The sequence below is a fragment of the Mandrillus leucophaeus genome, unplaced genomic scaffold, assembly GCF_000951045.1.
Source record: "Mandrillus leucophaeus isolate KB7577 unplaced genomic scaffold, Mleu.le_1.0 Scaffold395, whole genome shotgun sequence".
NCBI classification, from domain to species: domain Eukaryota; kingdom Metazoa; phylum Chordata; class Mammalia; order Primates; family Cercopithecidae; genus Mandrillus; species Mandrillus leucophaeus.
The window spans coordinates 2,801,521-2,808,354 of NW_012104198.1; the positions used below are offsets into that span (position 1 = coordinate 2,801,521).

Here is a 6,834-nt window from a genome sequence, read left to right on the forward strand (position 1 = left end):
TGTGGTGTTGGAGGGGAATCTGGCTGATTCAGACATTTCAAATGAACTTTTAAATTAACCTACCTGATGACTATCCTAAGGTCTTTTCCAGCTCTGTTTTTTTTTTCGTTGTTGTTGTTTTTTTGTTTTTATTTTTGATTCAGGGTTTGGAGATTTTCAGAGGCTTTGCTACAATGAGCATCTCCTGGGCGGGCATGGTGACCCACGCTGTAATATCAGCACTTTGGGAGGCAGAGGCAGACAGATCACTTGAGGTCAGGAGTTGGAGACCAGCCTGGCCAACTGGGTGAAACCCCCATCTCTACTAAAAATACAAAACTTACCCATAGTGGTGGCTGGTCTCTGTGAATTCCGGTTACTGCGAGGAGTGAGGTGGGAGAATCACTTGAACCTGGGAGACGGAGGGTGCAGTGAGCCGAGATCACACCACTGCACTCCAGCCTGGGCGACAGAGTAAGTCTCTGTCTCAAAAAACAAACAGCATCTCTTTCCTACAGTGATTTGAGCTGTGATCTTATCTTCTTGGGTTTCTCTATCAGTCTGATCCCATCTACTCTATCTCCCAGGAAAGCCTCAGTATTTCTGGTGGACCACTGACCTGTTTTCCAATTTTCCTCCACTGTTAAGAATTGACCCTTGAAAACATTTTCTTCCCAGTTCAGTGGAATGTTGAGTGGGCCACGGGATCTATCCGCCATCTTGCTCCAATCATCTGGTTTTAGATATTTTAAGTATTTTTGTCACTACATAAGTGTAATTTTTCTCAATTTGGTTTTCTAAATGGTTGTTATTGGTATGTAGAAAACCTATCTATTATTGTGTATAATATTTTGTTACCTGTCTGGGTGCAGCTTCCCCTCCATTTTGGCACAAGACTCAACCTGTTTTATTCTCCAAAAGAAATGTGACAGGCTGGGTGCAGTCTGCGATTACATGCCTGTAATCCCAGCACTTTGCTAGACTGAGGCGGGTGGATCACCTGAGGTCAGGAGTTCGAGACCAGCCTGGCCAAGATGGTGAACCCCCTTCTCTTCTAAAAATACAAATAAAAAAATTAACCAGGCATTGGTGGTGCATGCCTGTAGTGTCAGATACCAGGGCAGCTGAGGGGGGAGGATCTCTTAAACTCAGGAGGCAGAGATTGCAGTGAGCCGAGATCAGGGCACTATACCTCAGCCCGGGCGACAGAGACTCTATCTCTAAATAAAAAAGAAATAGAAAAAAAAAAAGAAAATTCACTTCAGAGGCAATAGATATCCCACAGGCACGAACTCCCCTACACTTCTAGATTGCATCACCTGCCCTTTTGGCAGCTGTCTGGGAAGCCAGATCCCATACTTGGATGCGTAGTATTTCATACAATCCAAAAGTGGTAACAGAGGCCAGGCATGGTGGCTCACACCTGTAATCCCAGCACTTTGGTAGGCCGAGGCAGGCGTATCATGAGGTCAGGAGTTGGAGACCAGCCTGGCCATAATGGAGAAATCCCGTCTCTACTAAAAATACAGAAATTAGTTGGGCATGGTGGTGTGCGCCTGTAATCCCAGCTACTCGGGAGGCTGAGGCAGGAGAATCGCTAGAACCTGCGAGGTGGAGGTTGCAATGAGTTGAGATCACACCAGTGCATTCCAGCCTGGGCAATAGAGGAGATTCTGCCTGAAAAACAAACAAACAAAAAAAAGCAAAACAAACAATAAAAAGTCCAGATATGTAGGCAATTGGCCTGGCTGTACAGCAGCAGCCAAGGGTGAACACTAAATGCTCCCAGGCAAGTCCTAAGTTTACCAAGTAATTGGAGTACCCACCTGTGTTAATTAATTGCCTTTATCTGAAGGAAAAATAAAACTCATATCTCTATGACAAGCAGGTGCTTACAGCTTGGAGCAAGGCACCTAGGCTAAACTCCCCGGGTGACAGGGAGACAAGGACATCATCTTCCTTGATGTTCACATTTCAAAGAGATGGCTCCAAGGACCTGAAGATAGACATTCTTAGGGGCTGGGCATGGTGGCTCATGCCTATAATCCCAACACTTTGGGAGGCTGAGGCTGGAGGATCACTTGAGGCCTGGAGTTCAAGTTCAAGACATTCCTGGGTTCTAGGGTGGCCAGAGGCTTACAGATCAAAGAAAGAATTTACAAATACAAATTTTCTGAAGGAAATGCTCTAAGGAAAGTGAAATGGAGAAAGATATCTTCTTCCCTTTTGGCAACAGGAAAAATTCAATTTCGTGTTTAGTTATCCTTACAATTTTCCCCTTTTATTATTGTATGATAGTGACACTGCAATTTTCTAATTATCTCCACTGTGGTTTCTATCTTTCTCTGGGTACTTTACAGCCACCTAGATATCCAACAAGTCCACAGTAAGATGCAAAGCAAAGCAATTATCAAGATTGTAATAGAATGATTTTTTTTTTTTTTTTTTTTTTCCGTGATGGAGTTTCACTCTTGTTGACCAGGCTGGAGTGCAATGGTGCAATGTTGGCTCACTGCAACCTCTGTCTCCTATGTTCAAGTGATTCCCCTGCCTCATCCTCCCAAGTAGCTGAGATTATAGGCATGTGCCACCACGCCCAGCTAATTTTGTATTTTTTTAGAGATGGGATTTCACCATTTTAGCCAGGCTGGTCTTGAACTTCTCACCCCAGGTGATTCACCCACCTTGATTTCCCAAAGTGTTAGGATAACAGATGTGAGCAACCATGCCCGGGTTAGAATAAGTTTTTAAATTCAGTATAATACTGACCTTGTCAGGGGGCAGGGCGACCTTTAAACACATCATACTAGTTGATTGTGTCAAAGTCAAAATAAATTATAGAGACAAATCCCTAAATCAAATGCTCTATTCAGGAATCGCAAAATTGCAATTCAGGGCATACACACGGACTAGGGTGGTCTTCAGCATGTGCAACGAATGAAGAGAAGCTGGAAGTTTTATTAGAAAGAAAAATGTTACATATTGTTTTGAAATGAGGCTCATTGACCGTGGAGAAGCTGGTTCATTCTCACAATCAGCCTTCACATTCCCTCTTTTGATCAACATCTTTCTTTGAAAACCTCACTGATCAGCCATCTTAAAGTGAGGCTTCATTGTCACTCCATGCCAGGATGGACCTGGGCCGGTTGTCTTGGTCCCATGTCAAGGGAAAGGTAAGGGAGTCGATATCAGGGACATGGGCCACATTTGAGCAACAAAGCGTCCAGAAGGAAAAAAAAATTCAGGCATGTTTGTCTGGAGTTCAGCATCAAGTTCCATCTTGTTAGTTCCATCTATATTAGCAATCACCTTGACGCCCTGGGCTATCATTATTTTGTTGGGAGAACTGGCTTAACAAATATTAGACAGGCAACAAGTACGGAGCTCAAAGATCATAATACCAAAATAAGTAGCAATTATTTTATTTTATTTTATTTTATTATTTTATTTTATTTTATTGTGATGGATTCTTGCTCTGTCGCCTAGGCTGGAGTGCAGTGGCATGATCCCGGCTCACTGCAACCTCCACCTCCTGGGTTCAAGCGATTCTCCTGCCTCAGCCTCTTGAGTAGCTGGGATTACAGGTGCCCACCAGCATGACTGGCTTATTTTTGTCTTTTCAGTAGAGACGGGGTTTCACCATGTTGGCCAGGCTAGTCTCAAATTCCTGACCTCAAGTGATTCACACTCCTTGGCATCCCAAAGTGCTGGGATTACAGGCATGAGCCAGTGCACCCAGCTATAATTAGCAATAGTATAATAAATTTAGTTTGTCCAATGGTTTTGAACCAAGATCCCAAGACTAAGGGCCACCAGCTAAACAAATCAAAAGACTGGAGGAAGTGAATGAGGCCTCTTGCGGTCTTTGAGTAGCATTTTAGGACTGGGTTGAATTGTAGCAGAGTGCCAACTCCATAAAAGGGACCACTAGGTGAAGTAAAGGATTTGGGCGTCGGGTTCTGTCAAGTGAAAAATGTAGACATTCAGGGAGTAAGAGTCTCGTTATGATAGGAAGACTTATTCTGACGTCTTGGGAAAAGCTGTTTACAGTGTGGAAACGTCAACTTCTCATCCTGATTTGTCGTTGGAATATCTCTGGTTATGGCATTGGACAGTTTGGTGAACTTTTTGTGTGGTCCACACATGAGACAGCAGACTTGTTCCTTAAAATTTATGCACTTTTGTCTTATAGAACTTGTAGATCAAAAATAAAATCCTAACCCCTGCCATCCTGCAAGCATCTGAATGGACTTCTTCCTCAGCCAGGGCTCTTTTAAAATTTAACCTGAGAGATGATTTCAGGCCATGACAGGAAGTGGGGGTCAGGCATGCCTCATTACACCTCTCTGGCATCAACATCAACACAAACTTGAAGTCTAGTAAAAAACGTGTTACAACCTAGTCTCTCTGAAGCCAATACCTGAAGTCTTCCTCTGCAAATAAGAACTTGGGTTTCCACAGTCCTTTTTCTTAACCCAGGCATTCCTTTCTGTTGATCCAAGGGTTTTGTTTTGAGATGGAGTCTCTCTCTGTCTACCAGGCTGGAGAGCAATGGGCAGGATCTTGGCTCACTGCAACCTTTGTCTCCCGGGTTCAAGCAATTCTTGTGCCTCCTGTAGCTAGGACCACAGGCGCGGGCCACCATGTCCAGCTAATATTTTGTCCTTTTAGTAGAAAAGGGGTTTTGCCATGTTGCTTAGCCTGGTCTTGAAGTCCTGGCCTCAAGTGATCCGTCTGCCTCGGCCTCCCAAAGTGCTGGGATTCCAGGCATGAGCCATCATGCCTGGCCTACTAATTAGGTTTCTGATTGCTTAGGAAAACTGAGTTTTGAAAGGGTAAGTTTTTAAGTCCATGTAACTTTCTGGATTGCTTTTGAAGTCTGTTGACTATCACTCTGAGTGATATATTATGATGATCTTCATGAAATAATGAGTGACTATTATTTCACAATGACCTGTGATCCTGTTTTGAACAAATGTTTTGAGCCTTTTAACACCTTTGACAAACTTCCCCCCAATCCAATTCTTTTTAAATTTATCTATTGCTGTTGAACAAACTAATCAAATTCTAATTTAAGTCTTTTTAACCTGAAATTGACTTTGAGATTTACCAGTGAGGCCCCTGGAGAGCCTCAAAGAATGTGTCTCTCATTAGGCTTATTTGATATGTTAGATTATATGAAAAGTAATGTCAAATAATAAAAAATACTAATCGCTGTTTACATTTATATAGATATGTTATTGATGTTAGTATTCTGAAGATCCTATAAAATTTACAGAGGTCTGATGGTCCTGGTGTAATGCTATCAATCATGATTCTGGTTGTTATCTTAAAATGCTCTATATAATAGAAATAACTGAATTTTTTCTTATTTTGAACCTTTCATCAGATTTTAATCATTACTGTTCTAAGCTTTATCATCTACAGTGCTGATTCTTCTCTAAAGGCATCCAGAATCAGATTCATGAAAAAGATTTTAACAACTACTGTTGAATATAGATTTGTAATAACTTTCAGATCAATGAATTAAATAAATTATTTTTCAAAACTCTAATACAAACTGATGGGTTCATGCAACTGATTATCAAGATCAAGCAGAACAAATATTAATTATATGAGGCTAAATAACCAATAATGTTTTATGATCTTCATTTAAAACTTTATTTATTCTTTATTTATTCTTGGGCTGGGTGCAGTGGCTCACACCTCTGATCCCAGCACTTTCGGAGGCTGGGACAGGAGGATCCCTTGAGTGCAGGAGCTCAAGACCAACCTGGGAAAATATAGGAGACCAGGTTTCTGAAAGAAATTAAGAAAATAAAGCTATATTTGTTTTTTACCTAAATGTTTGGTTTTCCACATTTAAGAAAATTTTCTGGTGGGGTGCGGTGGCTCACTTTGGAAGCCAAGGCAGGAGGATTGCTTGAGTCCAGGAGTTTAAGACCAGTCTGGGCAACATGGCAAAATCCTGTCTCTACAAAAACAGAAACAAAATGATTAGCTGGGCATGGTGGCACGCGCCTGTGGTCCCAGCTACTTTGCAAGCCGAGATGGGAGGATCACTTGAGCCAGGAGGCAGAGGTTGCAGGGAGCCGTGTTTGCACCAGTGCACTCCAGCCTGTGCAAGAGGGCACAACCTTTCTCAAAAAAAATGAAAAAAAATTGAAAATTTTCTCTGTTAAACTATCTATAGTTTATAATAATTTTGTGAAGTATACTTTTGTAAACTAAGATGGAAATGTTTGCTTTTTCTTACTACTCAATTCCTCCAGAATTCGAAAACTATTTGTAAATATTCTTATGGCAATATGGTTATTTACACAGGTCCAGTAAAAACCTGCTCTTGGTGACTCATTCAACTCCAACATGGCAAAAATCTCCAGCCCTACAGAGAGTCCCTGATTGCTGTTTTCCAGAAATAGGCTGGAAAGGATGATTACAACAGCATTCACTCCAAGACAGAGTTCTGAAGCTTCATGACTAGAGAACTGGATGCCTTCACAAAGAACCAGATGGCCCCAGTGTCCTTGACCACAAGTTGAAGAAACTGGACCTCACTAGTGATGGGCAGCTAGATTTCCAAGAATTTCTGCATCTGATGGATGGCATGACTGTGGCTTACCATGACTCTTTTCTCAAGGCTGCCCATTCCAAGAAGTGTATCTGAGGATCCGCTGGACCTGGTTTCCAAGCCACCCTCTTTCCTTCTAGCCTCACCATCACCGTCTCCTCACAGCCCACACATCCCCTGGGCCCAATACACCCACCATCTCATGCAGGCCCTGCCTGTGGGTAGTAATAACCATTCCCTCCCCCGTGCTGCTTCACCCCCACCCTCCCCTGTCCCCCTCCTCT

At 42.5% G+C, this 6,834-nt stretch overlaps 1 pseudogene; it reads left to right on the forward strand.

The window, feature by feature from the left end:
* The first annotated feature begins 6,345 nt into the window (after positions 1 to 6,345).
* LOC105547752 overlaps positions 6,346 to 6,834 on the forward strand; it is a 10,528-nt pseudogene continuing 10,039 nt past the window's right edge.